Below are 10,899 nucleotides of genomic sequence, written 5' to 3' on the forward strand. Positions count from 1 at the left end.
TCAATTCAATCTTTTATTTAAAGTGGAACCAGTTATATTATTTATTCATAGTATGGTCTATTCTTGCATTATCTCTATATATTCATAGACACAGGGTACACCTATTTGTACCCCCATACTCATTTATAAACCTTCAAAATATTGCTCCCAGAAATGGTGGAAAAATTATTCATGTCACCTGATCTACATATACATTTTATCACAGTAGTATTCTGGACACAAAATGCAAAGGTCACATTTCTGATTGTACCAAAGCCTAAATTTATAGTGAGCATGTATTTCTAAAACATCCATGTCCAGGTTGCGTAATGCTCTCAAATGTCAATCCAATTGGTGACTACATACGTGTTTCTTCCTAAGATTATATATTCAAACTCAACCCTGTTGAAAATGTCTAATCCTATCACTCACTTTATACTTTGCCTGATATCCTAAAGTCTCTACTGATATATGCTTTCCTACATAATTTCCCAGGTTCATCATTTTGACTGACTGTTCATATGTGCTGACATTTAAATTCACTCTCTACCTGAAACCCAATTTCTAAATAACTTTTGTTCCAAATCCTATACTCACTCTTCTTTCTGAATATACCTACTATCTCCCAAATCCTACTGACTATCCTTTTTTGAATTGGTGTTCTCTTCGACATTCAATCACGCAAGGTACAAGGTACAATGCCAATGTATATTAATTCATCTGAGACATCTGTGCAGGACATAATTCAGAGCTAAGTCTCCCAATCATGGGCCTCATACTTTTCTGGGCTTCAAATCTTACTTAGATTTCTGTTTACATACAGTGTGACCAGGAAAGTCTCAGTGGAGAAACCCTGCTTTGGGCTTTTTGTTTACTTATTGTTCTTTTGCCCTGAATGTCAGGAAGGTCTTTGCCTCAGGCCACACCTTTGTGAAGCCTGAAGAAACAGTTTTCAAATGGAAATGAATGGGCATCACCTGTGGCTCTTTGCTTAATTGCTTTGTAAAGATATGTGTCTGAATCAGCCTCTTAGCCCTCTGTGAGGCTGTGGCTTAGATTCTCAACTCCTGATGGATGTAAAGAAAGATACCATGTGTGCATCCAAAATCAAAATGGCAAAAATTGCAGTCATTGTGGATGAAGCCTCTCGCCTTCCTCTGTAAGGTTCCTGACCTCCATCAAGTGAGAATAGGGATCCTTTGATCAAATGAATTCTTCAAGGCCCTGCAGAGGGTAGCCCATAGGTGCTTGGGTTTTCTCATGAGTCCAGTTCACATAAATAATCTAAACCGCACAGTCAGAGACCTCAAGTTGGAGAAGTGGAAAAGTATTAATGGCAGGCCTATTTGATCACTCCTGGTTCACAGGAATGATGTCCAGGCCACAGTGACTTTAGGCAAATGAGGGGCAAGGGAGCATTTTTTGTACACTGTCTTTGGTTGCACCCCTAGTGGAAAACTCCAGCCAAAGGTTATGATGAGTGTCTATATGGAAGAAGATTAGGGCCGTGTGGAGTGTTTTGGATTTAATTGTGGTCATTTGTGTGGTGGTTGGAAGAAATGACAAGGTCCACCTGGCCTTGAACTCTGGTGTGATTCCTCTTAGAGACTGAGTTCTAGAACCGACATCAGAGAAGTATGCCATGAATTCGGATTTTAGGAGGCCACGCATGAGAGACGCCCTTGGAAACTGAGATCTAGGCCCAGGTTGGCTTTCCACATATCACTGGGAATCTCAGCCAGGATACCAAATGAATTTATTCTGAAAGACTTGGCAGCCATAGTTGAGAGTCAAAAATCACATGGACCTCACATTGTAGACCTCAATAGGCCTGGCTTCATGTGACCCTTTGGCCACTCTTTGGGAAGCCTTGCCTGTGAGAGTTCTCCAGAGCTTTCATTGAAATGAGCTTCCTCACCATTTAACGGTTGCTTAATATATTGAAACCCACAGTGCCTCCAACATCATCCTTGAAAAATGGCTAGATAGATACCATAATTTTTTTCAAATTCCCATGACCAGGTCGCACTGGAGAACCTTTGGATGTCCTGGTGCTGATCTTGAGTATGCCAGACAGTGCCTTGATTGACTGGGTTTCATGAAAATGGTGTAGAAAAGAGATGCCAGTAAGTTGGATCCGGCTGAGTAGTGGGGCTAGAACAGTGCTGGGCAGGTGTGTGATAAAATATGTGGTGGGGCAATATGGATCTCCTTTTGGCTTCCAAATGGCTTGTGACTGACATGGTGCAGACAGCAGACCCTTCTTTGTAAAGGCATCTTGTTATATGGAGAGGTTTCAGGGCAATGTTCAGAAACAGGTTGCTATGGTCAAGGGAGCAAACTATGTGGGATAGAAGCCTGGTTGGTGCATTCTCCTGCAGACCCTGACACACCACTCAGACAGAAATTTCTCCAGCACTGTGACACAGTTGAAGTCCTTGTATTTCGTGAAGCCAATACCAAACTCCCAGTGCAGCAGCAAGAGACACCACAAAAATTGCAGCATGACCAAATGGCTTCACAGTCCACAGGGGGAGACACTTAGCCCCCAGTGTCCACAGGTTACCTACTAAGAGAGAATTCAGCACTGCTTCCTCATTTTCATTGGAAAATAAGAAACCATGTCCTCCAGGTCACATAGATGCAGACCCAGCTTTGATGGTCTCACTACAAGGGAAGCTAAAGCTCCTGACAACTACATATATTTCAAGTGCCCAACCACACAGGCAGTTTCTCAAGAAGTCTTTAGGCCAGCAGAGCTCCATGTTTGTGGAGTGTTTACCGTGTCCTTTACATTTGGAAACTCCTCTACCACCTCCAAGGTTTCAAAACCCTGAGCATATTCCATTCCAGATATGTATTCACTGATTTTCTAACTCTTCTCCTCTAATGGTGTTTTAGTTGGGGTGAAAGTACTGTCAAGGCATTATTCTGGATGAGAGTGGGAACATTTATTTGTAGCACATATTTACATACACATTGGATTCATTTTCTAATTTTTCATTCGAAATATTGAATCCCTGACACTAACCCCTAACCTACTTCACTCTGACTACTAATATAATAAGATGGAGAAAAATAACCCAAACAGAATAAAAATACAAGCATTACTGGAGGCATGGTGTATAGTTGGACTTGCCTTTTGCCTTAAATATGGTAGGAGTTATAAATCTAGTCAATTTTTTGTTGAAATTGTTCTCCATGTTTTTTTAAAGTAAACCATTGTGTGAATTCCTGTCTCCCTTTCTCTGTAGCCTATTCACCACCTGTATTTTTATATGCACACCTAGAATCCTACCTGGGACCACATGCACATTCTTGTGAGGTGGCTAACTTGGCAGATACAAATTGTAAGGGATCACTCTTCCTAAACGATGTTGGAACTGAAAATTCAAATTATGTGTGAGCTTTCTACTTGAACAATATTATTCATAAATCCATGTTCAGTAAAATAAATATTTTTGGATCTGTTGATGATATATATTTTATTATGAATTTTGATTGGCATATATATTGCTATTTTTAATGTATCTGTGTGTGTGTGTATCTATATATCTATATATCTATATCTATATATCTCTCTATATATATATCTTTATATATCTATATATATATAGATATATATAGATATATATACACACACACATATATTTATGTATACACTCTCCAGATTTTTCAAAATATGAAATGTGTGTCTTATTTTACACTCAACAAATTCATTTGTATTTATGTATGTGGATTTATAATCAACTTTTCACAAGATTATTCTTAGAAATATTCATTCACCTGAAATACATATTTGTTTCCTAGTACTGAAAAGTAATTCAGTGAATGGTGCATACAAATCCTAATATTTCTACAGTAACTGACCCAGATTAACATCAATGCAAGTAGATTCCAATCAGACATGATGTGTATTTTGACGTTCATTTTTATTCAACACTGGTAGATTACTATTTCTTTAATTTATGTACATCATAGTATATATATTTCATCCACAAGTTAGGAAATTTATAGGCATTTCTTTCACTATCAATCACTTCCTGCTTCAGAACAAATGTATTCCTCCATATTTCTTGACTGGTCTTTTCATGAGAAAAGGGACGGATAAGGCAAGGCAAGGCACCTAAGATAGCACCGAAGACAGGGAAACAGTAATATTTGGATTTTTGTCCAGAGCTTTCATTGAAATGAGCTTCCTCACCATTTAACGGTTTAGAGGGCATTGCTTCTGTTGTAATCAATTAATCCCCTGAACCCCAAGTTTAGGTTATTTCACAATTTTGTACCCAACATGTAAGGGAGGGGCTCAGAATTCCACAGTCTGCAGAAGTTCGCAAAAAGCAGGTTTTTTTTTTCTCTATTCGGGGCAAGTTAACATTTTAAGGACACCTGGGAGGGGCAGAGCTTTTTTCTTCTCTTTTTTTCTTTGCCAGCTGTTACCATGGAGCCCAGTTTGTAACTTCTTTATCTTAGAAATATAGACATTTCTGTGAACCCCCAGCTCAGGGCCAGAGGCCTTGTTCACATATGGCCAGCATTGTGACTGACTCTTTCCAAACACATTATTTTCGATTTTCATAATCACTTTTGTAGCAAAACTAACATATCTTCATGATAAACCATAACCCTAATATTAATATTATATGTATAACTGGTTGGAATGAATGATTGTATATCAATATAAGATTTTTTATATATTTTCAGATATCAATTCAATCCATTATTTAATGTGGAAACACTTATATTATTTATTCACTGTATGGTCTATTCATGCATTATCTCTATATTCATAGACACAGTGTACACCTCTTCGTACCCCCAATACCCATTTATATGTCTTCAAAATATTGCTCCCAGAAATGGTGGAAGAAATACTCATGTCACCAGATCTACATATACATTTTATCAGTGTAATATTCTGGACACAAAACGCAAATGTCACACTTATGATTGTACCAAAGCCTAAATGGAAAGTGAGCAGGGATTACAAAAAACATCCATGTCAAGGTTGCCTAATGCTTTCAAATGTCAATCCTATTGGTGATTACATATTTGTTTCTTCCTAAGATTATATATTCTAAGTCAACCCTCTTGAAAATGTCTAATCGTATCACTCACTTTATACTTTGCCTGATATATTGATATCTGCTTTCCTTCATATTTTTCCCAGTTCATTATTGTGACTGTTCACATGTGCTGACATTTACATTCACTCTCTAACCGAACCCCTATTGGTAAAGAACTTTTGTTCCAAATCCTATACTCACTCTTCTTCCTAAACCTACCGACTATCTTCTTAATCCTACTGACTATCCCTTTTCGACTGGATTTTCTCTTCTACATTCAATCATCCAAGTAATGTTCATGCGAACATCGGAGGAAGAGACCACCAAGAGACTGTCTCATGCAACAGCAAAGGGTTTATTGGGGGTCCAGCATGCTGGGGTTCAGAGCTCACATGAACAGAGCAGAGAGCCCTGAGAACAGCTTAAGCAGAGCTTATATAATTTCCTTGGAGAGGGCAGGGATGGAAGTTTATTGATGGGTCAGGGCGAGTGGGCGGTTTGCGTGTAACTGGGTGAGGGAATACATTCTGCAACTTGGCAGTTAGGGGACAGCACATTCTGGAAACAAGATTAGCAAACAGTTCTCAATATTTCAACAGTGTTTTGTTAAGCATACAGAAAAAACAGGAAATTACAAGTACCTATTTTATTAACCTTTCTTTTCCCACTTCTTCTGGCTACTTTTAATCATAAAAGTGATTATTGGTGGGTGTCACATTCTATGTCTGCAAGTGGGGAATTACCAAAAGTTTAAATTCTCCAATTTGAGCTTGGAGAAAACAAATTACACGTTTGAGCACACAGGGTTTCATTGTTAGCAATAATATGAGGATTATTATTGGACCGACCAGGGTTGATAGAAGCGTAGTTAACCAGGGGTACTGTATGAACCAGACTCAAACCACCCTTTTTGGGCCTCTCTCTCTCATTGACGCTCTTCAAGGTGTCTTTTTAATTTACTCATATATTTTTTTACAACTACAGTATGTTCACCATAAAAACAACATTCTTCCCTCAATGCAGCAAAAGGCCCCCGTCTCTCATGAAGAGGAGGTCCAACCCTTGACTGTTCTGTAAAACTACTTCAGAGAGAGAGGATAAAAATTCCTGAAAAGCTGTGATTGAGGTTTCTAATATCTTTAAGTTTTGGTCTATTGCTGCTTCTAATTGGGTCATTTGCTGTGTCCCATGGAGCAGGGCAGTGGTTCCTCTGCTCACCCCTGCAGCAACTTCTATTCCTAATAGGAAGGCTAAAGTGAGAGAAATGTGTTCCCAGCGGAACCGGGTTGTATGCCCCCCTGTTTGAACTTGTAATGAACCTGCATCATTATAGAGAACTCTGGGAAACATCTGCACCATTACACAATTAATCACATCTGTTGACCATTTCATGAAAACATAAAAAATGTTTAAGTATATAGATTTTACTGTTGTAGGGGTGGACAAGGCAAGGCACCTAAGATAGCACCGAAGACAGGGAAAAAGTCCTATTTGGTTGCAACTGGATTCAGAGGGCATTGCTTCTGTTGTAATCAATTAACTCCCTTAACCCCACGTTTATGTAGTTTCAGAATTTTGTACCCAACATGAAAGGGAAGAGGCTCAGAAGTTCACAGTGTGCAGAACTTCACAAAAAGAAATTTTTTTTCTGTTTTTTCCTCTGTTCTGGGCAAGTTAACTTTTCAAGGACACCTGGGAGGGACAGAGCTTTTTCTTCATTTTCTTTTATCCCCCTGCAACTGTTACCATGGAGCCCAGCTGGTAATTTTTTATCTTTGAAATATAGCCATCTCTGTGAAGCCCCAGCTCAAGGCCAGAGGCCTTGTTCACATATTGTGTAAAAAACGATTAAGGGGGTGTCTAGCTTAGGAGTGCTGATTTTTTTAGCCAGTGGCTAAGTAGAACAGGGCAACAGAAAAAGAGGGAGTTTATCTACACTGAACTCTTTTGTAGGGACGCTTTCGCTGAAAGTCCTAAATTCAGCCATGGTGAAGACTTCTGGAGAAGTTCAGTTAAGATTTTTCTCTGGGCCTGGTACAGAGGGGGAATATGGGGATGGCGGGGGGTTAGAGCAGCTCCGTGGATCTGAGAATGAGGCAGGTGAGATGTAAAAGAATAATGAGAAAGGGGTTTGGGATTTTCCTAGCAACTAAAACTTGAGCAGTAGAAGAGGTAGAGCAGAGGGGAAGACAGGAGTGAGTATCCCAAAAAGCCTGTGAGGTACTTTAAATTCTAAGTAACCTGTTTTTAGTGATGACAAAGCAACTTTAAAGGCCATTTTCATTACATCTTCGATAGGGGTCTGAGGGCTCTCCTAAGCTGGTTTGAGCTTTGTGTTATCTGGTAAGAGGACCTGGTTGGACCTGGTGCAGGCACTGACAGGAGAAGAGAGGAGTGAGTGGGTGGAGGGGTACCTCAGTGTCTGCTACCTCAGCAAGGGGGCAATGGTCTGAGAACCGGCAGAGGTTTGGGTTTTTGATCTAGTAATTGGAGGAGAGAAATTAGGTTGGTGAGCTGGGACTGACAGCAGAGAGTCTTGAGCAGAAGGCTGAGGGTGAGGATCTATTGGAGAAGCATAGTTCACGATGTGAGCGAAAGAGGGAAAAGGCCTTCACAAATGGGAATTTCCTTTCACTTTTTTGAGCACTTGCAGAAGTTAAAAAGGTCACACAGAATTTGAGGATCTAGAGACTCCTCTGGGGGTTTGGTTTTGGTTGTCTAATTGGTAATATGGCCGATGCTGTGTACTGAATTTAATGAGGATTTTGGGTTCCACCAGGAAACCCCTCTATGCTGAAATCCTCATGACTTACAGAAGATTTCGGCTTTTCCCCCACACAGCCATGGCTCTTTGAGGCTTTAATAGTCTGCCGGGCAAACATACTAATCTAGACTAGCCAACCTGCATCTGGCTCGCATGTCCCTACATCCATAATGTTTGTTTCCATTATCTATCGTACAGAAAGGATTTAATGGAATTTTAGTGGGTTCCTCTTCATCTGGGATATCCTAATAGGAAAGACCTATAGCCAGCTGACAAATATGTGGGTGGAGAGATGGCCACAAGATCACTAAGGGGGCTGTATGCGAGATAGACCATACTTCTTGTCTAGTAGGATTTGTGATCAGCCATTGCTGCTGTACGGGCTGATGAGCGTTAGGTCTACTCATGGCCAAGGGGAGAGTCTATAGCCTTATCCACATGACGAATACACAATTTGAAATGGTTTCCAGTCTTTTCCAGTTTCCAGCCAGAGTCTGGACAGGGTGCAGGCTTGAGATTAGAGGCATGGATCAAGGAAGTGATTCCGTCAACTTTTACCGCTGTAGGTGTTATAAGTAGCATCCAGGGATGACACCTAGTGTCGTCTTATGTAGATGATGTCTCTTACTTGATATCGATGTGGAGTCCCCTCATCCCCAGGTTGGAAAGCAGTCGCCAGCTATTTTTACAGGTATCACTGAGTTCTTTCAAGAGATTTAAGTCTGTCAAGCAAGGGGGTGTGGAAGGGATATTTAGGTCTTAGAGTTGGGGTTAGGTCCCTTACTGCAGGAGAGGCATCATAGAGAATTTCATAGGGTGTGAGTTGACACAAAGAAACAGAGAGGGTATTTCTTGCATGAAATAGTGCATAAGGCAGGAGCATAGTCTAATCTTTTATGTCGGTTTCTAAGCTTAATTTCGTTAAGGTCTCTTTAATGGTTCTATTTATTTTTTTTAACCTGTCCTGAGCTCTGGGGTCTATAAGCACAATGTAACTACCAATTGATCCCCAGGGTCCTGGCTAACCCCTGACTTACCTGGCCCATGAACGCCGTTCAATTATCAGATCCTATTACCTTAGGAAGGCCGTGTCTTGGAAAAATATCTTAATATTTTTCAGGATCTTCTTGACCACCATTTGTGCCGTATTTTTTTTTTGGGGGGGGGGAAGGCTTCAATCCATCCTGAAAACGTATCTACAAAGACTAGGGGATATTTATGTCCATATCTTCCTGGCTTAATTTCAGTAAAGTCCACTTCCCAGAATTGTCCTGGTCTGGTTCCTCGTAGGTGCTTTCCTGCAGGAAGCTTGGAAGGGTAAGCTTTATCCAATTGACAGAACCAACAGGCTTTTGTTACCTGTTCAGTTATTTCCTTTCGCTGTGAGTGAGTTAGTCGAAAACTCTGTCCTTGATCCTTCAGGAATGGCCGCAGTTTCTTTGAACCAAGGTGAGGGAGTTGATGTACATTTTTAATGTAGTGTAGGGCTTTCTGAAATTGCAGGCTGGGCTCAGTGAAGTTGAGGAGTTCAGTGTCAGTGTCCTTAGATGTTATCAAAAGCTTGCTGGTGCTCAAGGGTTCATTGGAATTGGGCATTCTCATTCAACAGCGGGTATAAAGGAGCAGCTGAGAACACAAACCCAGGTATCAATAACCTGCAAAATCCAGCAGTCCAAGAAACTCTCTGTTTTGTCTCCTGTTAGATGGGGGTGGTATCTGCCCAACGGTTTGTTTTCTGGCCTCAGTGACCCATCATTTACGGCCCCTAATGGAATACCCCAGGAAGATTACTTCTTGCTGGCAAATTTGGGCCTTTTTGGCCGAAGCTCGGATAATAGTGCTTGAATCGCAGACTCACAGTTTTCCTTGGTGTTGGCTGTCAGTAGCAGGACATCCACATATAAAAGCAGGGTGACTTCAGGGTGCATAGTTCTGAAGTTGTTGAGATCTCTGTGGAGGGCTTCATCAAAGAGAGTGGGGGAGTTTTTGAACCCCTGTGGGAGTCTAGTACAAGTTAGTTGACCAGACTTTCTGGTTTCTGGGTCTACCCACTCGAAAGCAAACAGCAACTGACAATCTTTATGCAGAGGCAAGCAAGTGAAAGCATCTTTTAAGTACAGAACAGTATACCATTTTCACTCAGCAACAGCAAAGGGTTTATTGGGGGTCCAGCATGTTGGGGATCAGAGCTCACTTGAATAGAGCAGAGAGCCCTGAGAACAGCTCTAACAGAGCTTTTATACTTTCCTTGGCGAGGGCAGGGAGGGAAATTTAGTGATGGGTCAGGGCGAGTGGGCGGTTTGCGTCCAACCGGGTGAGGGAGTACATTCTGCAGTTTGTCAGTTGGGGACAGCACATTCTGGGAACAAAATGAGCAAACAGTTCTCCAGATTTCAACAGTGTTTTGTTAAGCATACAGAAAAACAGGAAGTGACAAATACCTATTTTATTAACCTTTAACCAAAGCAAAATGCAAAGGGAGCATGGATTACTTAAAACAACCATGTCCAGGTTGCCTAATGCTCTCAAATGTCAATCCTATTAGTGACTACACATTTCTTTCTTTCTAAGATTATATATTCAACCTCAACCATGTTGAAAATGTATAATCCTATCACTCACATTATTCTTTGCTGATTTCCTAATGTCTCTATTGATATCTGCTTTCCTACATATTTTCCCCAGTTCATTATTGTGACTGACTCTTCATATGTGCTCAAATTTATGTTCACTCTCTACCTGAAACCCTATTGCTAATGAAGGTTTTGTCCAAATCCTATACTCACTCTTTTTTCTAAACCTACTGACTATCTTCCTAATCCTACCAACTATTTCTTTCTGACTGGATGTTCTCTTGGACATTCAATCTTCCAAGGTACAAGGTCCTATTCCTTTGCATATTGATTCATCTGAGACATCTGTGCAGAACAAAATTGAAAGCTAAGTATCCCACTAAAGGGCCCAATGTCCTTCTGGGCTTCAAATCATTCCTAGATTTCTGGTTTCATACTTATATTTTACCAATATATTCTTGTGAATATCGCAGGTTCCCAATATCATTATTTATCCTGCAGAATGATTTCTAAC

The sequence above is a fragment of the Callospermophilus lateralis genome, unplaced genomic scaffold, assembly GCF_048772815.1.
Source record: "Callospermophilus lateralis isolate mCalLat2 unplaced genomic scaffold, mCalLat2.hap1 Scaffold_820, whole genome shotgun sequence".
Taxonomy (NCBI): Eukaryota; Metazoa; Chordata; class Mammalia; order Rodentia; family Sciuridae; genus Callospermophilus; species Callospermophilus lateralis.